Source organism: Saimiri boliviensis, chromosome 10 (assembly GCF_048565385.1).
Source record: "Saimiri boliviensis isolate mSaiBol1 chromosome 10, mSaiBol1.pri, whole genome shotgun sequence".
NCBI classification, from domain to species: domain Eukaryota; kingdom Metazoa; phylum Chordata; class Mammalia; order Primates; family Cebidae; genus Saimiri; species Saimiri boliviensis.
In genome coordinates, this window is record NC_133458.1 from 61019559 (window position 1) to 61045476 (window position 25918).

The window sequence follows — 25918 nt, forward strand, 5'->3', positions numbered from 1 at the left end:
TTACTAGAATTATTGAGTATATATAATACATGTTTTGATAAATAATTTTAAAAAACATTTTTCATCTTTTAATGAGAGCACAGATGTTTCCCCTCATAATTATTTTATGCACGTATGGGTTAATATGACTTGTTTCTAAAATTAAGATCCAGCCTTAATTATATTCCCTTTCTTATTTTCAGAAATGTCAGCAGTTACTAACATTTTTCATATTTCAAATAAACAGATCAAAATATAAAAAATTATAATATAGATGTATCACTCAATTATCTAAGTCCTTCTGTATTGTATATGAAAACTACATTGCATTCATTTACCAAAAATTACCTTTAATGATTTATTAACTGACAACCCTATTTGACCATCTTTCAATTTTGTTGAAAGCAAACACTGGAAACCTCTTGAATTGTAAAAGCATTTGTTACCCAATCAGCAAAGACATACACACCTTCAATTTTGGGAAAGTCTAAAAATTGACTTTACCAAGATCAATCAAATGTCTTAGTTTTCATACAAGTGTTACAAGTTGAAGGATGCTTCTTAGGCACCAATAAATATCAATGTGTTTTGTTTAGTAGTACAAAGTAAGTGAGAATGAATAGCCCGGAGGTGGTCAGAAAGTGTGGGAAACTGACAGAACACCTTTACAGCAAGTGTGTTCTCAGGCAGAGATTTTAGCAAATAGTAAAAATACGAAAGTGAGAATATGATCTGGAAAGTGACGCCTAAAAACTGTCCATGTCAGCTTCTCCCTTCGTAAATACGTTTTCCAGGGGGCACATGTCTCTCAGTTTGAAGAACACTGCCCATAGGTCTCAAGAAAGTCATGTAGGGTGACTTTCAAAGTAAAAGAAAAGTTGATAAAGGAGATGCTGCTAAGATTCAATAAACTAATTCAGGAGACAGCATTTCAAATTTGTTTAGATCATCATGAGTTTTAAAAAATAGATATTCTGGAAGCCTATTTTGTCTCTTTCCTTAGAATACGCTAAAAATAATCAGCTGGGATCTGTTTCTTTGTATTAATCCAAATAGCAGGCCCTGAACACAAAAAGATTCTAAAGTTTTAAGGGTCGAACACCTTCACTGAAACCTGGCTCTTAGCTTATTATAATAGTGGCAGGTAGACCTCATGGAGTATAAAATACATGTCATGAACATTAGTAAATACTGGCTTCAGATTTGATATAGTAGGCATTAGCATCTTATCTTAGCGTGTTATATATTAAAGTCTCAACGTATGGCTTAAAATACTATGTTATTAAAACAGGAAAAGTTCCCTTATCCCCGACACAGGGCATGTGATGGGGCATGCCTTGCTTCTTTAGTGGCCTGCTGCTAAAAACCCATAGAGGGTGCATGTAGACAGGCAGGTCATGGGGAGCCTGGGCTCTGACCCCATGGCAGTGTCTAGGGTTGAGTGTTTATAGGTCCCGAAACCCTAGTGGGCGTGTATTACAGTGTGTTCTTTCAGCTTAGCTATCTGAAGGGGGTTTGTGTTAATCAGCTCAATTAGAACCTCTGCCTCTTCTCAAGGACAGAGGACTTTCTGTATCCTGGGTTCTTGCCTTAGTGTAGTGGAAAAATCGGATCACACGTGAGCTTGGAGAATGAGTGCAAAGTTTTATTGAGTGGAAGTAGCTCTCACTAAGGTGAATGGGGAGGCCAGTAGGGGTTGGAGTGGGAAGTTGGATTTGGACCACTCAGCGGCCAGATTCTCCTTCCATCAAATTCTCCTCGGCATCTGCGTCATTCCGCCAAGGATGACCTCCAGCATCTGCAGATGTATTCTTCTGCCAGTTGTGTTTCTCTGGATGCCCAGCTGCTTCTATCTATGCCCATTAGGGTCTTGGGGTTTTTATAGGCACAGGATGGGGGCATGAGAGGCCAGGTTGGTCTGGGAAAATGCAACATTTGGGCATGAAAACAGGAATGCCTGTCCTCATCTAGGTCCATGGGCAGAGACTCAGAGTGGAGCCCTAGCCAGGGATCTGCCCTTCTCTACCCAGCACTTCCCTGCCCACCTACGGTATCATTATGTTATATATACTTATACATAGTTATACCTTATATTTAATATACTATTAACATACATTAGTGCCTAGGAAAAGTACATTAAAAAAATCCATCTAATTTGGGGGGGGGGAAGGAGAATTTAGAGCCTTCTTCATGAACAATGACTATTATTACCAACTTAGATTAATTCAAAGGTAATCAGGAAAGCATTGGTACTAAAAATGACATACACATGTCAAAGTACTTAAAATGTTGTGGTATAGGATGAGACATGGTAAACTAGGCAGAGATGACGAAACGAATGGAGAATGACATGAAGGCTAATTATAATAAGAATGTGTCTTATTCAATTCTAGGATTTAATGATCTTTTGATTGAAGGTTAGATACAATCCAAATCTCTGAAATTTTAGGTTTATTGGCTAATGTGAATTATTTTTTATTTTTCCCCCCAAAACTGAATTAAGTTACTTACAGTGTATTAAATGGCGCCATTTGTACATTCAATAGCTCTATTTAATCAGAAACACTCAAACTGTTTTCTTGAAAATATATATGGGCGTAAATATTAGTGGAAAATATGCCTGGCAAGGTATTTTTGGAGCTTGCCAAACCCCAGACATCTTAGAAATGCTTGAAGATGTTATAATGAACAAAACATACTACCAGTTCACTGAACCTTGGCGTTATGTGTCAGGAAAGCAGACAAAATACCAAATATATTGTCATGCTTTCACTTAACCAAAGCCATCGTTTTGCATTTGAATTTTACTCAAGACTTCTCCCATTTTTAGTTCAGCTCTGAGATAAAGTAGTGTGATTAAACCAATGACAGATTCTAATAAAATTTTTCAACAGTTGCTTATAATAATCTCTGAAAAGGAATTGGGCATGTATACTTTGAAGACTTTTACAAAAAGACACAACAGCATTTAATGAGTTGTCTAAACTTTATATTAGGTTTTCCTACCAATGGTACATGGAAGTTTTCGCATTAGAAAAAGGTTAGTAAGAGCACACACCATATGCTTTTGTTGCAGGAACTTTGAGAGCCTTATTATGTCTCATAATAGACACAGAGCAGTATAAATTCTTATTTTTACATTGTATGCTGGTTATGCTTCATGTCAAACATGTACAAAATGAGTTCCTCTTCTGCCTGATCCAAGACTATATTCTCCTTCATTTTATTACCCAAAGTCTACTCCTATATTGTCATTCTTTTAGATGAATTGAAATTGAACACATATTTTATGCACTACATCAAGCCCAGTATAGCTTATTTATATATGAACTATTTTGATTCTAAAAGAAAACAATCCACAATTCATCCTACATTACATATATTATATGAAGTGGGTTAACAAAGGGGAGATTCTAGAATCTATGAAAACTACTGGGTGAATGTTCTGTTTTTAGTTTGCTGCTTCCATTTGGATGCCTTTAAACTGAGCTAAGAGAAACTTTCTTTGGTTTCATTCTGAAGAATTACTAAAAGAATTCTGACATTCAGGTGAGAGGGCAGAAGGAACCAAGAGGCATATAAAGCTAGCAGCATGCTCATTCTGATTTAGAAATAACCAAAAGGCCCAGCCACAAGTGGAAAAACCACTGGAATGCCAAGAGTGCAAATGTTTTCAGAAGACAAGAATTCTAATTAGTCTGAATGGGAAACTCAGCATGACATTTGATAGCTGGTTTGATGTTTAGAATCATTACACTGAACTGTGTTCGTAGGATTATACAATACTATTGTGAAAATACAAATGTTAAATAAACCACCTACCTCAGAAATTTCTAAACAGAACTTTACAGTTTTTAGAGCAAATTAAAAAATCGTTGTATTTTTCTATGTTAGATTTCTAAATGAATTTAGCAGTCTTTACACTTAGCAGGAAATCTGGACTGATCATTTGAGGCCTGTTTTCTTTATGCATTTTGGAGTATGGGTTTGCTTTTGGACACCTAATAAATCATGATCTAACATCTAAGAGAGACTTATGGCTACATTGTTAAATCAAGGGAGGAAAAAATACAGTGTAAATACTTGGACTATCTTGCTATATTTATTGACCTATAAGACAGTAATGAACCAAAAAGCAAAATTCTCCAGCAATTTCAGTGCCCCAGTCTTATTATGTGGAGTTAGTAACGGTTTTGCATTTGAAAACGTTAAGCCTTACCTTGTTTGTAGTTCACCAAGGAATACGACCATATGTGGTACTTTTTCTATTTCAGGCAATGCCCCCACTGCTGGATAGATTGCTGTTGACAGCTTTTGACCAGAGGGAGCCATTAGATTTTGCTGGCTAGCAAACAATTACAGCTTTGATATGAGCTACAAGGTAAAGATTAAAAGGAATACCAATGCACAAAAATATGCTAGCCCTGTGTGGTCTCTAGTCCCTTCTTGTGCAAATGAAAAATTGTTTAAATGTAAAAACTAACAAAAGACAAAAACCAAAAAAAGTCAAACTTTTTAGGCTGAAAGATCCCTTTAAGAATACTAGAGACTTTATACCATCATAAAGAATTCAAAAGGTTCATTTAAAGATAACAATACCTTTCAAATAATGCTATTAGTGAGGAAGGTTTAAAATAATTTTTATATTTGGAAATGTGCTGCTTTTATTTCTAGTAGTGTAATCTTAGGAGAGCGGTTATATCTAATAATTATGGTGCAACAGTGCAATTAAAGTCACTAGGCATATGGGTCAATGAATGTTGTCAAATGATAAGATCATTTATATTATTTGGACATTGCCAAGAATACGCTAAATTCATAATCTGTTAGTTGGAAAACATCGTATGGAATAGAAGAGAGACATGAACTATGGCAAATTTAGGATTTTATGTATCTGACATTATAAGAAAAATTAACTTAAACATTTTCATAGGTATATCTTCTTTTGGCTGAAAAGAACTTTGCATAGATTCTGAAGGGAATCTTATAGAGAAAAGATGAAAATATTAACTTCTTTTGTGTGTGTGGAGTGTTCTGTGCACTGAGATTTCCAAAAATTGGAATATACTCAGTAACCTATGGGTCAAAGTTTTAAAAAGTAAAAGGTTTTGATGTCCTAAGACAAATGCAACCTTACAATATTTTACTGTGGTAAAGTGAGATACATTATTCTTTATAAAAAGTCTATAGATTTGACAATTTGTCAAAGTAGTAATATACCATTTAATTTTTGTTTTGTTTCAACTGCATGAGTATTATAATTTTTCTTCTGTTTATTTTCATCAATATCTATAGCATAAGGATAGAGTAGAAATTGAGCTATTAAACATTACATACTTAGGTTGACTACAGTATGAAAACTGATATGGTTTGGATATGTGTACCTTCCAAATCTCAGGTTGAAATGTGACCTCTAATGTTAGAGGTGGGCCTGGCGGGACAGGTTTGAATCAGGGAGTCGATTTTTAATAAATGACTTGGTGCCATGCTGGTGGTAACAAGTGAGTTCTCATGCTATTAGCTCACACAAGAGCTAGTCGTTTAAGAGAGTCTGGCCCCTCTTCCCTGTTCTCTTGCTCTCTCTCTCTCTCTCTCTCTCTCTCTCGCACCGTGTGGCAGGCCTGCTCCCCCTTCACCTTCCACCATGAGCAGAAGCCTCCTGAGGTCTCACCAGAAGCTGAGCAAATGCTGATGTCATATTTGTAAAGCCTATAAAACTTTGAGCTGTAAACATTCACCCCAGATACTGACGTGAGGTCTGAGTGTAACCACCTGCCGTCTGTATGCTCCCTTAAGCGTCTCAGCAGCAGGGCACTGAAGAAGCGAGCCACACACCCTCATCGCACACTCAGCAAGGGGGACAAAGGAACCTTTCCCGTTTCAATCGTTCCACTTCAAACTATCTTAGACTCATCCACATTCTTCTGCCTACACTACCATCATTTATTTCCTGAAGAACCACCACCACCTTCAATTTGGTGTTTCCTAGACTCTTTTTGCTTCCTTTAATATAGTCTTCCCATAATTGAATGCAATCTTAAAATGTAAACTTGTTTTCTGCATTTCCTTTCTTAAAATCATGTGATTGGTTTCTTATGGTGTGTGAATCAAATGAATACTCCTTGCTATGGTGACTTTCTCTCAGGCCCATATCATCTTTCACTGTACTCAAGCCGAACTGGCTCTTTTCTATTTCTGCAAATGTTCAAATTCTTTCTTTTCTCAGAGCTTTAATATCTACCATTTTCTTTGTCTTGAGTGCTCTTTTCAGAACTGTGCCTCAGAAAATAGCTATCTAAATAATTAAAGTCTGAATTTTAAAAGCTAAGGTCCTAGAGAGAACTGTCCTAATCAAACAATGTCAATTATATTCTTTCTGTTACTCTGCTTTACAGACTCAATGTTATTCTGCCTGGTAGACCCAATGTATTTTTTTTTTCCTTAGGACCTATTTACTGTTTTTCCTATTTGTTTTCCTGTGAAATTGATCAAACAGAAAAGTACAGGCTATAAAGTAATACACAATAGTGTTCCTGCCAATGAGAGTTAATCTTATATACACTGCCTGATTTTAAGTAGGTTGCAATAAAAAGTTACCAATATCAGCATTTCTGGATGGAATGTTTGTTTTCACTCTTCCGGCAGCATATGGAGCTATTACAGTCTCCTAATCCTTGTTAACACTAGCAACTCTCAAGGGTAGTATATGAAGTCTCCTGAAAGTTTCATATTGTTTACTGTTTACTGATTGCTATTTTCTTAGGGAAATTTCCCCATTTACTGCTTAAATATCTTCATTCTTTTGTGACTTGCTTTCATAATATTTATCTATTTTCTTCTTGAGTCCTACCATCCTCTCACACCACCATTATCAGCTTCTGGGAGATTTTTATATGTTCAGCATTTTATCATTTGTTTGTAATATATGTTGCAAATATTTGCTCCTAGTATGCATGCGTGTTTAATTCAACTTACTTTTAATTTTGTTTTGCAGTGTCTTAAGTTACAAAGGGATATTTCATTTTAGTGTAACAAAATTTTTTTTTAAATTATGAAATTTAAACATTAAAAAGAAGTATTGTTTTCTGCATTTCCCTTCTTAAAACCATGTGATTGGTTTCTTATTGTGTGTGAATAAAATGAATACTCGTTGCTGTGGTGACCTTCTCTCAGGCCCATATCATCTTTCACTGTACTCAAGCCAAACTGGCTTTTTTTCTATTTCTAGAAATGTTCAAACTCTTTCTTTTCTGAGAGCTTTATTATCTGCCCTTTTCTTTGCCTTGAATGCTCTTTTCCCAACTGTGCCTCAGAAAATAGCTACCTAAATAATTAAAGTTTGAATTTTAAAAGTAATTTTAGTGTAATAAATTATTTTTTAAATTATGAAATTTAAACATTAAAAAGAAGGATTGGGTCACACTTAGAAGTAGAAAGGAATGAAAAATTGCTTTTAGGACATCTAAATCTGAAGTTCAAATATGAAGATGCGAGACTGTGGGTAATGTGAGGCTGCAACACAGGAAGACTCGTGGGACTGAGAGGAAGGAAAAGCTCAAGGAGGAAGAAAAGAGGCACAAGCTAAGAGAATGTAGCATCATGGGGATTTCTAAGGCTGGAACTTTACTAATGTTACAGTAGTTTAGGGAAGGAGTATGATAACAGTATAAGGTAGGTATTGAGATCTAAGAGATAGTGCTAGAAGGATTAAGTGATAATTTTTCAGGGCCAACCAAAAACTAAGCACTGGAGATAGATTTGAGAAAAACGTTTTTAATATGAGCTCAAGGGCCCCAAATGAGTGAAGAGAAAAAGGAAAATGGGCAGAGAAAAGTGTGCATGCAGTATGAGTTCCAACAGATCATTCTGTGCATGTTGTTTTCTCAAGACTAGATGATCAATGTCATACATCCAGTCAGTGTCTGGTGAGTATGACCTAGTTATGAATGAAGTCCCTGTCACACTTCAGTTATTTTGCACACCATGGATAACACATACTTTCCCCATAATCCCCACCCATGGCACAGTGCCACTCAATTGCAAGAAAACTCCTCAGTTCCCAGTTTCTCCCTAGAGACAGAAAGCTGGATTGTGTAACAAACATTCCAACTTTCCAGGTGTTTGTGGAGGAACTGGATTTTTTTTATCACCTGTCTAGGAGCACTGACAGAATCCAGCATACACTAGACATCTCATAGCTATTGTGAACAAAGGTAGTGGTTTGACCTAGTATCTGGGCACTCACCACAAATCATCATACTAACTCTGCGTACAGTAAGAGGGTAAAGAAGAGCTTCACCTCATAGCTTCTCCCTGGAAAAAAAATAGCTGGACCACAAATCTAAGGATTCAAATTTTTCAGGGGCTGCTCAAGATTCTGGCTCTGTCTTGCTTGTCTCAGAGGGCTGACAGAACCAAGCACAGTCTAGAAGCCTGATGGCCACTAAAAATAAATATAATTTTTGAAAAATTTCATTTTTCTTTAATTTGAATTATACAATTTCTTTGTTACAAATTGAATTTATATTGAAATACAGATAAAAATCAATGCATACAGTTACAAAATACAGACAGAGAACTTTCCTTCCAACCATCTCTGGCCTCTTACTTGTGGGTTCTATTTCTTAAGAGGAACTATTTTTGACTGTTTTGTTCTTAGTCTTTCTGGCTCTTTCATAAATTTAAATTATGTTTATCCCTGTATTTTTCAATAATCTATGCTAAATAATGTCTATTGGTTTTTATAATAATATTTATATATACATCATACTTTTAACATTATGTCATCTCTGAAACCTCTTTTCATTGCTGGAAATATTTTTGTTTTTAATTTTTTATAGATTATATTTACTTTTCAACTGACACATAATGGTACATATTTATGGGGTTTAAAGAAGCGCAAAAGCAATCTCTATAGACCTTCTCCCCTGACCAGTGATGAGTGAGTGGGTGAAAAAACTTTATCTTCTATTTTCTCCCTGGAGAGGTAAAGAGTTGGGCAATGTACTCAATGATCAAACTCTCTGGGTTCTATATGAGAGAATGGCTTCTAGCTCTACTATATTGAAGCAATGGCACGATCTGTTGTACTCTAGATACCTGAGAATGGCTGGAAACTAAGATGGCAGTATGGACTACCACAGACGTTTGGGAGATCAATAGATAATATGGCCAAGCTGACTGATGGCCTTTTCCTACACAAGGCAAATATGTGAAAACTGAGTGATTTGTTTTCCTAATGTGACTGTAGATAATACCAACATAAAAAGTAAAGGAAATTAGAAGCAAGAAAACACAATCCAAATAAAGTAACAAGATAAAACTCCAGAAACCAACCCTACTAAAACAGATAAATATAAATTAACTGACAGAAAATGTACAATCACCATTATAAAAATGTTTAATGAGCTCAGGTGAACAATACAAGAACAAGAGAAGTTCAACAAGCAGATAGAAAATTTTTACCAGAACAAAATTGAAATCTTGACAATGAAGAATATAATAGCTGAAATAAAAATGTAATAGAGAAGTTTTAGCACCAGACTAGAGCAACCAGAAGAAATAATCAGCAAACTCAAAGACAAGTCACTTGAAATTATCCAGTGAGAGTTGTAAAAAGAAAAAGAAATGAAAAAGAGTGGAAAAAAGCTAAAGGAACTTAAGGGAAAACATTAAGCAGATCAATATATGCATTATGGAAATTTTAAAAAGACAAGAAAGTAAGGACCAGGAAGATTACTCAAAGAAATAGTGGCTGGAAGCTTCCAAAATCTGGGGAAGAAACTGGACATCCAAATGCAGAAAGTCCAAATGAACCCAAATAAGATGCACCAAAAAAGAAAAAGAAAGACAAACGGCCGGGCGCGTGGCTCAAGCCTGTAATCCCAGCACTTTGGGAGGCCGAGGCGGGTGGATCACGAGGTCGAGAGATCGAGACCATCCTGGTCAACATGGTGAAACCCCGTCTCTACTAAAAATACAAAAAATTAGCTGGGCATGGTGGCGTATGACTGATGACTGTAATCCCAGCTACTCAGGAGGCTGAGGCAGGAGAATTGCTTGAACCCAGGAGGCGGAGGTTGCGGTGAGCCAAGATCGTGCCATTGCACTCCAGCCTGGGTAACAAGAGCGAAACTCCGTCTCAAAAAAAAAAAAAAAAAAAAAAAAAAAAAAAAAAAAAAAAAAAAAGAAAGACAAACACACCAAGGCACATTAAAATCGAATTGTCAAATTCAAAAAAAACTCAAAAATCAGAAAGAGAAAGGAAACTTTCACATACAAAGAATTGCTATAAGACTAAAAGCAGATTTTTACCTTTCAGGCCAGTAGTTAGAAGGATGATAAATTCAAAGTGCTGAAAGAAATGAAAAAATCTGGCAATCAAGAATATTATACTCATTATAACTATCTTTCAAAATTGAAGGAAACAAAGACTTTCCCAGGCAAACAAAAGCTGGATAATTTTATTACCAGTATATCTGCCTTACAAGAAGCACTATAGAAAAATTTTCAAGTTGAAATGAAAGGATGCTAAACCATAACATGATAGTACATGAAAGTATAAAACTAACCGGTAAGGGTAAATATACAAACGTATATAAAATGTTGTACTAGCAGTGGATAAATCACTTTTTACCCTAGTATAAAAGCTAAAAGCAAATGTATTAAAAATAACTGTATGTAAAAATATGTTAATAGATACACAATATAAATACGTGGAAATTGTGGCAAAAATAACAAAAAGTGTGAGAAAGGGAGAAATAAATATGTAGAGTTTTTGTATATAATTGAAATTAAGCTGTTAACTTTAAACAAATTAACTTTAAACCTCAAGGAATTGGAGGGAAAAAAAAAAAGGCTAAGCCTAAATTCAGCACAAAAAGGAAATAGTAAAAATGAGAGCAAAATATATAAATAAAGCATAGAAAAAAATCAACAAAACTGAGGGTTTTATATATATATATATATATATATATATATATATATGGTATTTATCTCTTTCAAAGATAAGCAAAACTTTTAGCTAGACTAAGAAACAACAAAACTGAGGGATATATATATATATATATATATATATATATATATATAGTATTTATCTCTTTCAAAGATAAGCAAAACTTTTAGCTAGACTAAGAAAAACAGAGATTTAAATAATCAGAAATTAAAGCAGAGACATTACAACTGATACCAGGAGAATAAAAAGGATAATGAGAGAACATTACCACTATATGCTCTCTGAATGACCTAGAAAAAATAAATCAAACCCTAGAAAAATGTAGCCTACCAAGAGTAAGTCAAAAATAGATAATTTCACTGATGAAATAAAACTAGATTTAAAGAAAAATTAATGCTAGACCTTCTCAAACTCTTCCAAAAAATTAAAGAGGAAGAAACACTCCCAAACTCACTTCATGAGGCCAGTATTACCCTGATAACACAGCAAGACAATGACACAACAAGAAAAGAAAACTGCAGGTCAATATCCCTGATGAATATACAATTGAAAATCCGTAACAAAATGCTAGCACAGTGCATTCAATAGCACAGTAAAATGTTCATACACCAAGACAATGCAGGTGTTATTTCTGGGATGCAAAAATGGCTCAAAATAAACATCACTGTAATGTATCACATTAAAAAACTGAGGAATATAAATTGCATGATCATCTCAATAGATGCACAGAAAGCATTTGAAAAGTTCAACATACTTTCATGATAAAATCTCAGTGAACTACGTATAGAAGGAAATTACTTTAACATAATAAAGTACATACATGAAAAGTCCACAGCTAACATCACATTCTATGGTGAAAAATAGAAAACCTTCCCTCTAAATTCAAGAATGAGGCAAAGATGTCTATTCTTGTCACTTCTACCATAATAATGAATGTCCTAGTAAGAGCCATTAGACAAGAGAAGGAAATAAAAGTCCTCAGAAACAGAAAGAAGAAGTAAAACTGTCCCTGTTTGCAGATGACCTGATCTCATATATTGAAAACCCTAAAGACTCCACCAAAAACCAAAAATGAAAGTCTCTCAAAATGAATAAATAAAACAAAAAAATTGAAGGATATAAAATCAAGATACAAAAATAAGATTTTTGATAGTAAGTTTTTTGTGTGTTTATGCATTAGCAATGAAGTATTTGAAAAGGAGATTACCAAAACAATCCTCTCCAAAAAAGCACTAAAAAATACTTAATAACCTTAACCAAGGAGGTGAACAATCCTGTATAATGAAAAGTATAAGACACTGATGAAACAAATTAAGTAAGACATAAGTTGAAATACATCCTGCACTTATCAATTGCCAAACATGATGCTTTTTAAATATCCATAATAACAAAAATAATCTGCAGATTCAATGCAATCCCCATCAATATTTCAATGGTTTTCTTCACAGAAGCAAAAAATATCCTAAAATTAATGTGGAAGCCCAAAAGTCTCCAAATAGCCAAAACAATCTTATGAAAGAATAAAGCTGGAGGCATCACCCTTCTTGATTCCAAAATATAGTACAAAGCTACACTAATTAAAACAGTATGGTACTAGCATAAAGACAGACATATAGAGCAATAGAGCAGAATACAGAGCCCAGAAATACACCCACCCATACATTTATGGTCAACTGATCTTTGCAAGGATGATAAAATTATGAAATGGGAAATGATAGTTTCTTCAACAAATAGTTTTGGGAAAACAATATCCAAATGTAAAAACAATTGATGTGAACCCTTATCTTACACCATACATACACACACACACACACACACACACACACACACACGCGCGCGCGCGCACGCAAACACACACAAAAAAACTCAAAATAAACTAAGGCCTTAATTTTAAGAAGAAAAACTGTAATAGGAACAGAAGAAAACATGGAGAATAAGCTTCATGACATTGGTTTTGGCACTGATTTCATAAACATAACACCCAAAGCACAGATAGGAAAAACAAAAATGAAAAAGTGGGATTACATCTAACTAAAGCTTGTGCACAGCAAAGAAAATAAGCAATGAAATGAAAAGGCAACCTATCTAATGGGAGAAAATTTTGCAAACCAGATATCCAATGAGATTAATTTCCAAAACAAAGAAAGGACTTCCACAATTCAAAGGAAAATCATATCAACAAAAACAAACCTACTAATCCTACTTTAAAAATTGGCTAAGTATTTGAATAGGCATTTATCCAAAGAAGACATGTGAATGACCAGCAGGCCTATAAAAAGATGCTTAACATCATGAATCATCAGGGAAATGAAAATAAAAACCACAATGTAAGTTATCACTTCACACCTGTTGACACAGTTATTATAAAATATAACAATAATAACAAATCTTGGCAGTGAAGAAATTGAACCCCTGTGAACTGTTGGTGGAATGTAAAATAGTGAAGGTCTTATGGAAAACAGTATGGAGGTTTTTCAAAAAATTAAAAGAAAAAAAATAACTACCATATGATCTAGCAATCCTACTTCTATGTATTTATCCAAAAGAACTGAAGTTAGAATCTTAACAATATAATGCGTTCTCATGTTCATGACATTATTATTCACAATAGCCAAGGTATGGAAACAACTTTTATGTCCATGAGCAGATGGGTGGTAAAGAAAATGTGACATATAAATACAATAGAATTTTTCAGCCTTAAGAAAGAATTTTTGACATATGTGACAATATGGATCGACCTTGAGTGCATTATGCTAAATGAAATAACCCAGGCACAGACAGGCACATATTTTATGATTCCACTAATGTGCAGTATCTGAAATAGACAGATTCTTAGAAACAGAAAATAGCATAATTGTTACCAGGGTCTGGAGAGACAGAGGGACGTGGGAAGTTGCTAATGCATTGGCATGAAGTTTCAGGAAAGCGGAAATATCAGTTTTAGAGATCTGGGGCAAAATACTCTACCTGTAGTTAACCATACTGTTACTGTACACTGAAAAAATTCTTATGACGTAGATCTCATGTTAAATGCTGTCACTACTATAAAAACTATAAAAATATAAGTAGAATAAGAATAAATATAATTCTATTATAAATAAATAGAATAAGAAAACTATTTTCTAACTGCCTTATAATGTGCAAGGATTCTCTCTCTGGGGCAGTATTTTATTTTGTCAGTCAGGTCAGAGAGTGCCAGTTCCATTCCTTTATCAGTGAGTTCAGGGTACACACTTTTAGCCTGTCTGCAATACAAAAGTAGCTGAAAACTTAGAGGTTCATTGTCCACTCTCTGTGAAAAGAACAGTCACAGAATTGGAGATTACTATTAATAAAGGTTAAATAGTAATCATGGCTCAAAGCTCTCACCTTCCTCAATGTGAGGGAAATGAGGAGGGGAGAGAAGGTATTTTTAATTTACTTTTTCCTTTGGTTACATTAGAGTAGAGCAGCAATTCAAAGACCTGTTATATAACTAGAGAACTTAGACAAATATACGTTGTATACCTAATAGTTGATTTCTAGTTTTTACATGCATCAAATAATTATCAAAGTGCTCTACACTCCACTGCACATAAATTTCCTCACACAGTCAGTTCGTTATTTTTTTTCGGTGAGTAATGATTGAATGTACTATGTTCCAGAAATATGCTTGAGTCTGAGGTTACACAAACATGTTAGATGTGGTGCTTGCCCACAAGGAATATTTGAATAAGGGATATAGGTATGTAATCCATCAATTATGGTGTTATAAATGCTATGATTCGAGTATGGAATGAGTGGTATTGAATTACATAGAAGGGGTAGCTAAATAAGGTGAAGGATTAAAAAAAATTTGGCCGGGCACGGTGGCTCAAGCCTGTAATCCCAGCACTTTGGGAGGCCGAGGCGGGTGGATCACGAGGTCGAGAGATCGAAACCATCCTGGTTAACATGGTGAAACCCTGTCTCTACTAAAAATACAAAAAATTAGCTGGGCATGGTGGCACGTGCCTGTAATCCCAGCTACTCAGGAGGCTGAGGCAGGAGAACTGCCTGAACCCAGGAGGCGGAGGTTGCAGTGAGCCAAGATCGCGCCATTACACTCCAGCCTGGGTAACAAGAGCGAAACTCCGTCAAAAAAAAAAAAAAAAAAAAAAAAAAAAAATTTGAAGAGATGAACTATTCCGGTTATACCTAACAAATGAAGAGAATAAGAAAGATATATGAAAGTTAACAAAGTTATTAATTTGGGGGATTAATAACCATTGAGGAAGAAAGAATTGTATTTTTATGTATCACAGAGTCATAATTATATTTTATATGAATTTTATTAATTTTGATCATTAAAAATGAGTTACTTATTTTTTGTAGCAGAGCTGCTCAGTGTCCCCAGTTATACATTATCTTTTTTGTCAGTAAGGGAATCCCAATTTTGGTTAGGCACAGGTCTTAGCATAAAGCTTGCAGCTAAGATTGGTCTATGATTAATGATTATGTTCTGGTCCATAGGCTATAAACAGCAGTAACATCCTTAAAAAAAAAAAACAGCAACATAGGCCAGGTGAGGTGGCTCAGGCCTGTAATCCCAGGCCTGGGATACTTTGGGAGGCTGGGGTGGCAGATCAATTGAGGTCAGGAGCTCAAGACCAGCCTGGCCAACATGGTGAACCACATCTCTACTAATACAAGAAATAGGTGGGCATGGTGGTGGGCGCCTGTAATCCACCACTCAGGAGGCTGAGGCAAGAGAATGGCTTAAAACCAACAGGCAGAAGTTGCAGTGAGCTGCAATTATGCCACTGCACACCAGCTCTGGGCAACAGAGCTAGACTCCGTCTCAAAAAGCAAAACAAAACAGCAACATATCCTTCTCTATCACTTGCTCCTTGCAGATGATGAGAATACAGACCTGTTGGCTGGAGCTGGAACTGTCTTTTTGAACAATGCTGAGATAACTGCAAGTGGAAGATGGCAGAGAAAAACATAAAGGAGCCCAAGTCCTTTCTGGCCCCATGGACCAACACCCCACCCTTACCCATGGATAGGCTATCCTGGGTTTTTCTTTTTTTTTTTTTTAATTGGAGAGAGAAACAAATACGCATATTGGAGTTTTCTATTATTCAGAGCCAAATGATCATAGTGAATATAGTTGTATTCTTACAACCCTCATTTAAAAAGTATTTTGTAAATAAATGACAAAGTTAATTAGAATAACAGTTAACATTTCTAGACCACCTCTGGTGGTCTAACACTTTACCTAGGTATATGTAGCTCATCTAAGTCTCTCAGCATCCCATGAAGTAGGCTTTATTATTACCTGCTCCAATTTTCAGGGGTTAAGGCTCAAGGTCAAAGAGTTAGTAAGGAGATCAATCAAGATTTGAACCAGGCATTTGAAATCCAGTGTCTGGCTCTTCCTGTCTTGCATATTCTGCCCTCCCTAACTAGACACAAACTAAGAAAAACAAAACAATTCATTTTTTTTTCAAAAATTATGAAGACAAAGTTAATAAATATATTGAGTTTTAAATATATATTTTCTATGTTTATCATTAGGCATGTAAACTGCAATATATTTCAAAAAAACAAAGCTATCTGAAAATAATGCATTTTACATACACATGTTCTGGAAATTACATTTATGAACTAAAGAAAGAAAAAGATGAACTCTCAACAGCATATAAAAACAAACTTCTGAAAATATAATGACTTTTTAAATTACTTTAAAATATTTTAAATATACCAACATCCGATTCATATTACTCTACCATTCCTGTATATTTTCAACTGATGTATGACTTCTCCTATTATTAAGTCAGCAGTCAATAAGAGCAGGAACATTTTCCCATAAAACATAGGTGGCCAAATAATTTCCAGTCTGGATTGGACTTAGAGAAAACCTAATTCAATCTCTTTATCAATAAATAAACTATTAGAGAATTAGAAGAACTACATTTGTAGCAAGTTACAGTTCAAATTGCAGTTAGATCTAATTCTAACTGTAAATCTAGTAATGATGTCATTAGATCTCATGTATGAAGAGAATCTTCTGCCTCCATTTGATGGAAAAGTAGGAAACCTACTTAAGATATTTACAGGCTAGATATCCCTGTACAGATTGAGGGTTTCATGGTGTCTATTATTTGTTTTGCTTATTTATTTATTTATTATTTTTATTTAGAGATGGGCTCTTGCTATGTTCCCTAGGCTGGGCTCATACTCTTCGCCTCAGTGATCCTCCCTCCTCAGCCTCCCAAAGCACTGGAATTATAGACATGAGCCACCATGCTCGGCCAAGGTGTCTATTATTTGACAGTAGATATTATATTATTTGCAAGTAATAGTTTATTGTACTCAATGTATCAGCCACGCAAAAGTTCCTAATCTGGAGATGGTTATTTGTAGGTATATAACCCACTGAAATTGCACAACACATTATTTACATGTAATTGTAATTGTACATTGTCCTGATGAATGAGTACATAGCTTTTTTTAGATATTCAAAGTATTGAATAATTGAAAACACTGAGAGCAGTATCCACTTCAGATGTCCTGATTATGTGCTGAAGCATTTTTTTCTCACCACTTTATTCACAATTATTTGCTCTTATATTTTTTTTGTGTGTGCCATAATATGGAAAGTGAGACATAACCCAGATAAAGGGAAAATAAGGATGACCATAATTGCTCTGGAACAATTGTCCCATTCAGTAAAACAAACAAACAAAAACAAAACACTAAATGTGAATGGCTTAGATGAAATAGTTGTGATGAGAAGGCAGTAGAGTATTTGCTGCCAACATGGAACATACAGGTAATCCTGAGAATGGGGCAGAAAAGAGATGTTCCGTGAATCATCTTCCTTCTTATCCTTTAGCAAAATAAAGTGAACTTTTTTTTTTAAGTATCATACCCTTTATGAAAATGCATCATGAAACACATTTGACTTCACAGGTATTTCACATTAACTTATTCTTTAGGTATGGTGATGGCTGAAAGATACAAATGGAATAATTGTTCATGAGACTGCCAAAAACACCAATCATGCAGCATATCTCACACTTTTAACTAAAAACAATTCAGCACAGTTAGGAGTCTCCATCTAAAAAGAGTTTCAATATAAAATAAACATGGCAAATGAATTCTCCTTCCTTTGGAGAGGTCACATTTGAGGTTCACTAGCAATGTGAGATGGGAAGGCCTGGCCTATGCTCACCTGCCAAGAGTTCAATAGAGAGCTTGTGCCATCAATGCCTGCTGTTTAATGGGCAGCACTAAATTTATCATCTAAAACTCCAACAAGCTGATATGACATTTAGTAATTTGTGTTACTTTTGGCATCACAGAATTTCCCTAACTTGAAAACCACCATCCTCCCAAAATATGAGAAAATTCTCAGGCAAAATAATTGCATGCATTGCTTTGGAAAATCAAGTTTACCATGCAGTTTTGTTGTGCTCTTCTCAGCATGATTCTTAGTATCTAAAGTGCCACCACATGTTGTAACAATAAAGCTATTGCTTATCAATCAGACCAAGCTGACAACCAACAAATGCTGCTATGAGTTGTTTTAGGCTGGATTACAGTCCTCTCCTTGGTAACCTATCAATGTGTGTCTAATCGGTAGTGTTCAGTAATGTTCAGGGTAGTAAACTCATGCAGAAACACTTAGAAATTAAAACAAAAACAAAAACAACAAAACAAGAAAGAAACGCTATGTGTGAAGAAACTTTTCCAGAAACAACTAATTGTGAAAGTACATATTTTCCACAAGGGGAAAAATAAACTCGTTTAAAAAGACATGAATAATTCTAGATAACACCATGCTTTTTATTAAAACCTAACCTTACAAGTAACACTGGACTATTCTTAAAGATGGATGGGCATTCATCACCCTCCTCTTTGATGGAAAGTGTTGATAAATTTTTGGTGGTAGCTTAGCTACATCGTTCTTTAACTCCTTCAGAAGTTTTAGATGAAGACCATTTGAACATAGTGATTTATGAACACTTAATTTCTCATATTTTTTCAATCAGGTCTTTGTTTTGATTTCTCTGACAGTTCTCCACCTTCCTTCTTTGTACAAAGTAATTCCAGAGTAGATACTTCTTCATCATTCTGGAAAGCAAGCCAGGCACAAAGCATCCATTCAGTCTCTTTGCAGTCTCTTTGGAATGTTCCATTCCCAAGATAGTCTAATAGGTCAACTTGGTCTTCAGTGGATTTTGCATTTCTGATATACTTGTCTGAAGGGAATTCTTTTGTTATGCACTTAGGAATGACATTTGATTTTGTTGTTGTTTTAAACATTATACCTAAAGATCAGTATTATAGTCTTTTATCACTTCTCCATCTTTTCCAAACTCAAACATTCAAACTTCCTATTTGCTTTTGTCAGTGTTCACAAATCTCTGATAATGTATCTTTAGGATATATGATATTTCTATGGATTTAAATTTCTGAACTTTTTCCTTTTGGACGTTTCTAACTAATATTCTTGTTGTTTTCTTAAACCATCCTTTTCCAAATTTGAGAATCCATATGTGTTCCCTTTGATGTAAAGTTTTCTATGAAAATGTCAAATGTGATTATGTCATCACTACTGTTAATTTTTAAAATTGATCATCTTTTACCTAAAAGTTTATCATTACTTTTGACTAATGAATCAAAAGTAACAAAAGTAACAGAACCTATACCAACACTAACATTCTAAATGAGGTGCTTATTAGAAAAATGTATTTATCCCACAGTGATACAAGTTTCATGACAAACTAACAATGTACAAATCTAGTTAATTTTATGCCACCTTTCAAAATATGTCACTCATGTCAAAGTAACCAGAACAAGTTTCCACATCTACCAACCCTGTCCCTAAGCCTGCCCACTGATGTCCCATGCTCTATATAACATGCCTTTGGTGTAATGCAAAGCTTATGTCTTGTATTTTAATATGATAAATCAACCACAAAGAAAGATAGGTTTCTTATTAACATATGTCAATCACTCTTTGGTAGTTCACCAATACTTACGTATAGTAACTATAGTTTATCCTTCTTTGTATAAATAAAACAATGTGTCTCTCTCACTTTTCTAGCCATTTCAATGTAATGACTAGTGTCAGACAAACCAAACTAAGCAGTGGTTAACCTATTCTTACTCCTTCCAGACTGAATAAATCTAATCGAATGGTTCTGTATTACCACAGATTCTGTTTTGCAAGAAACCTGAAAGAATTGCCAAATTCCTGGTATAACTGAAAAACATACGAATCTTTCAGTAAAATCTTAAAGTGACTTGGTAAAAAATCATAAGCCCAATATATACTTTGCCGTTACAAGGGACATTTTTTCTGAACTTGGATCTTAGAATATTTTATAATCATCTATTTCTCTTATAGGATTATTCAGATTACCAGATCACTTGCCGGCCTCATTATCAATATTTCCCAAGTGCCCACAGTTTACAGAAAGCACACCTGGTTCTGTATCTATCTGGTAATATTCACACTTAAATTCAGACTCAGTGTATCCCATCCTTGGAGGGAACTCAGGCCTTTCACAAGATAAACAGGCTTGGGACAAATGTTATGGATGGATTGCATCTCTCTCAAATTCACATGGTGAAGTCCTAACCCTAAATTACCTCAAAATACGGTCTTATTTGGAAATAGGGTCATTGCAGATGTAGCTAGTTAAGTTGAGGTTATACTATGGTAGGTTAAGTCCCAACCCAATATGACAGGGATAGTTATAAAAAGGAAATATTTGGACAGAGAAACACATACACAGGGATAATTCTATGTGAATACTGGAGTTAAAATGCCACAAGCTAATGAACAATCATAAGCTAGGAAAAAGGGTGGGAACTGATCTTCCTGTACCCTTACAAGGAATACAGCCTTGTCAAGACTTGAATCTCAGAATTCTGGCCTCCAGAACTGTGAGACAATTCCATTTCAGTTAGTTAAGCCACCCAGTTTGTGATAGTTTGGTATGGACTTTTTAGCAAAATAATGCAACAAAATACAGTTTAATCAATATCAAATAATGAATCAGGCAAATAATGGTTGATGGGCAGAGAAAAGAGAAATCTATGATAAAAATTTGAAGGATTGTTATTTTAAATAATCCTGAAGTGTAATTTTTTTCCATAATTACTGGGTGATTATCAGCTTGCTCTTCAGAACCCACATGGCATTTGTTTCAAATGTTTGTTAATGGTGCTTTTCATACTGTTCTGATCATTTGTCTTTAGGTCTGTCTCTGACATTACCTTGAGATCGAAGAAGGCTGGGACCACATGTAGCTTCTTCATCTAAACTCCTGTAAGTGTTCATAATACATAGTACACGTTTATTAAATGTCTTCAAAAGATGACAAAACTATCTTTGCCATCATATTTTAGAATTTTAGCTAGATTTTTAAGATTTTTACTCAAAATAGTAATAAACGAGACACATGAAATGTTCAAGACTCTACTCTCACCCTATCTTTTTCAACGTCACAACTACAAAGGAGATACATTGTTTTTTAAAAGGGTTTTAGAAGACCAAATTTACTGATGATAAAGTGGACTGAAAAGTAAGAGTGAAGAGACAGAAAGCAGTCCCTGGCCTCTGAACTAGACTTCTATTTGTAGATTCTTAGTTGTTGTCTGTTTCTCAGAACTTAGTATTAAGAGAAGACATAAAAATATTGCCATGTGTTAACCTCTATCATAGACCGAGCTTGTTCTGCTAGGCCAGGGATGGAAGTATGCGAGCTGAAACACACATCTTAATGTGAACCAGACTTGGTGGGGGATTCACCACTGTATCTTGCCAGGTATTCAAGCCTTCCAGATACTCTGCCTCTTTTGATGATCTGCCTATAAATTCTTTCAGTCTTGGAGACTGAGCCCGATATTTCTTCTCCTCCTCTTCCCTCTGACCTCCGTCGTGTCTCATCTGCATTGTACAGTCTGACACAAGCTACCATGGTTTTGTTTCACTTTCATTTTGCTTCATCTGTTTCACCACATAACCCAGATCATTGTGTTTCCAAGCATAGCCTGGAAATCTGACTCCTGTTCTTGATAGATAATTCAGTTTTACTTTTCTGACACCATGTCTTAACCCACTAAGAAATATCCAAGGCATAGCAGTTCACCACAAGTGTGGAAGCACAGATTTCTCATCTCTGTCCCCAGATATATATGAAGAGGCCCTGCATTTGATCTTGAAAGACATGTTCCCCAGGTAACTGTGCTATGAACAAGAGCTACTATTGATGGGTTCCTGTATTTCAATCAAAGGGGAAAAAATAAAGCATTTACAAACACTATTTCTCAATCTCATTAGTTTAAAACATATAGGGTATATTTATACAGCATTGCTGAAAAAGTTTGCCTTGTACTGAAACTATTTATTGTAGATTTATTAATTTTCAACAATTTTTCATGAGATTTATGTTATTTAAAACAATCTGTAAGTTTTCTCTCAATGTCATTATTTTTCCACAATCTCAAAAACATTTGATATAAATACAATGGAGATTTAAAAATATTTGATACTACTACAGTAGATATTGAAAGTTGAAAGACCCTAGATTAAATGAAGCTTAAAGTTGTCTGTAAGGCTGATAAAATGTTTTTAAAGTGTATTTGTCAACAAGATTTAAAGGCCGTAAATTTTTATCCACCTCCCTTTTTATCTAAACCAAAACAAAACTAAATTCTGAATCTCCAACTGAAGTTGAAAAAAAAATGAAGATCTGGCAACAGAATATTTCCATTTCCACATGGCTAAAATTGACTCTGATATGGTATCTTTAGTTTGCCAGAATCTCCACCTCTCCCTCTTATCCCTACCAAACTTATTTCATTCATGAGAGATAGCTGCTGGCTCCTGTATTAATTTAAATAACCTGCAAATTGTCTGATATGTTATGCAAATGATTTCAGTAGGATGAATCCTACATCTTATTGAAAAAAATGTTTTTCAATCGAATAATTGTGTTTATTGTTGGGTGTAACTTCCACATAAACTGACCCACTCAGTACAGATACATATGTCCCACATATTAGCCTCTCTTAAAGAGCAGAACTTTGACCCTGTGGATATAGACTCTTTGTTCAATAAAGAAAACCATCAATTACATTACGTTGTTTGGTACCAAAAATGCTTTGATCTTTTTTTTAAGGGTATTTATTACAAAGGAAAGCAGGGTGAGAACCCTCTGACAGATATGAGGCCACGAGGCTTTATAGGAAAACCTCCAGCATCTGTGACTGACTGACACAAAACCATTGGCATAAGATGTTTCAGATCTTATCCACCTCACCTTTCTGGATTTGATTTCTAGCTCTTCTATTAACTAGTTATGTATTTGTGGAAAAATCCCAATCTTTATGGGTCTGAATTTTTAAATTTGTCACATTATTTCTTTTTTTCATATTTCTTCTTTTAAAAAATTTTATTTTAGCTTTAAGGGCACATGTGAAGGTTACATATATAAGCACATGTCATGGGGTTGTTGTACATATTATTACATCACCCAGGTATTAAGCTCAGTACTCAATAGTTAACTTTTCTGCTCCTCTTCCTCCTCCCAGCCTCCCCGCTCAATTAGGCCCGAGTGTCTATTGTTCCCTTATTTGTGTTCATAAGTTTGTATCATTATTTCTAAAATTCCAAATATTATCTCTAAAGACTCACTGAATTTTTTTAGAAACCTTCAGTAAGAGTCCATAGAATTTAAAAAATTCTTGTTCTAATTAGTGCATTAGAAATTCATGGCCACAACTCAAATATTTTACAGTAAAACCATTTTGCAAATTAACCTAAAATTGCTGAACCCATTGTTGTTCTACGGGTAGTATATTGTTGCTATTTTTTTTTAAAACTTCATATTTTCATCACAATATGTTAAATTCAGATGGATTTTTACCCTAGAATCTATTCCAACTGCTAAAGGGTTTCAATGTATTAAATTGCAATTCAACTCTCTGACCCCTCCCCACTTTCTGTTTCATCTTGTAAATAGGCTCTACTTCTCCCCTGAATATTAGAAGTCTGACAAAAGAGCTGTTTCCATGAAGATGGACCAAATGTCCTCCTTCCTGTGGCTGATTGTGCTACATCACCCCAACATGATAAACCAGAAATTGTGGAGTAACTTCGTATCCCTCCCTGACCCTGTAGCACCCCACTCATGTAATTTGTGCATTACTTATACCCACCCCTGCCCAATCTGTTGAGGTTTTGTAACAATTTGCCCAAGGACTAACCCCGTAAAAATCTGTGACAGTGCTGCAATAGCAAAGACTTGGAACCACCATATATGCCCATCAATGATAGACTGGATAAAGAAAATGTGGCACATATATATCATGGAGTACTATGCAGCCATAAAAAGCATTAGTTCATGTCCTTCGCAGGAGCATTGATGAAGCTGGAAACCATCATTCTCAGCAAACTAACAAAAGAACAGAAAATCAAACATCACATGTTCTCACTCATAAGTGAGAGTTGAACAATGAGAACATGTGGACACAGGGAGGAGAACATCACACACTGGGGCCTGTCAGGGAGTGGAAGGCTAGGGGAGGGATAGCATTATGAGAAATACCTAATGTAGATGACGAGTTGATGGATGCAGCCAACCACCATGGTACATGTATACCTGCATAACAAACCTGCACATTCTGCACATGTATCTCAGAATTTATAGTACGATAGTTAAAAAATAATTTTTAAAAATCCATGATAGTATTTTCAAACCTGTATTTCTGCAACATGTGCTTAACCATTTCTTTCTTTTTCATAAAACTGTTGTCCTTTTTCTCACAGCATTATGAAGTGAGCATATAATGATTATAAGAACATAGGACTTGGGGAAGGTGACAAGTCAGGGTTTATATGCATTCCATTGTTAGCTATGTAGTCACAGTAACTGGATAACTATGTTTGAAGGGCAAGTATTAAAAACATTACTTTAGGGAAAAGATTATATAGGTTTTACATGTCACCACAGAAGGCAAAACTAGGACTTCCTGATAGTTATGATAGGAATATATATTATTTTCAATGTAATACGCTGAAGAATCTTCACTGAAGCAACTTCAAAATGAAAGTTAATGGTTTATGAAACACAATTTTTCCATCCTTAAATGTATTTTAGTAGAGAAAATATGATCATGAGTTAAAGAAAGAAATGCAAATATCGGAATGCTGGGAAGATGGCCGCCTAAGAACAGCCCAGGACTTCAGCTCCCAGTGAAAGTGCAGAGGGTGAGTGGACGCCGCATTTCCAGACGAACTCTTATTGCCCACAGACCAGGAGATACCCAGGCAGAGGGGTCGCCAGCGTCGCAGTCCCAGCCGGTGCGGCTGTTTCGGCCCCTGCGGGGCTGATTCCGCCCGCGCGGCTGCTGTGACCACTCCCTGTTGCTGCGGTTCTCCGTACAAAAGCCACTGGTCTGGGAGCCCTCTTAGCTGGCGAGCAGAGCCCTCAGACGGCAGAATAGCCCATTCATCTGAAATAGCGAGTCAGGCCAGGAGATTCCTAGGGAAAAAATCCGCCAGGAGCCGGCGCAGTTCGAGCCGACTCCGTGAGTGGCAGCACGGGAGATCCCGGCGCCTTTTCAACAAGCGACCAGAACGCGGGGTCGTTCAACTTAAAAGAAAAGACTCTGAGTCAGGGAGCCAGGTGATCAGGCTCGGTTGGTCCCACCCCTTCACCCCCAACAACAACGAAAACAAAAACAGTAATTGGAAACCCTCTGGGTTGAGCCCTTCAAACCAAGCACAGCTGAACCGGGCCTTCCGTGGGGGAGGGGCTTCCGCCATTACTGAGACTCTCCACTGCTACAGAGGCAGGTAATTCAACCATTGTGGAAGACAGTGTGGCGATTCCTCAAGGACCTAAAAATAGAAATCCCATTTGACCCAGCAATCCCAATACTGGGTATATATCCAAAAGATTATAAATCATTCTACTACAAGGACACATGCACATGAATGTT

The 25918-nt window shown here is 35.5% G+C and overlaps 1 long non-coding RNA gene across 1 annotated transcript in view; it reads left to right on the top strand.

Annotated features, from left to right (window-relative positions):
• LOC101046986 (uncharacterized) overlaps positions 1 to 25918 on the top strand; it is a 48372-nt gene that overhangs the window by 10555 nt on the left and 11899 nt on the right. The window contains exons 2-3 of the long non-coding RNA XR_164107.2: positions 4254 to 4360; positions 23938 to 24065. This is a non-coding gene — a long non-coding RNA (uncharacterized LOC101046986). The remainder of the gene's footprint in view (positions 1 to 4253; positions 4361 to 23937; positions 24066 to 25918) is intronic.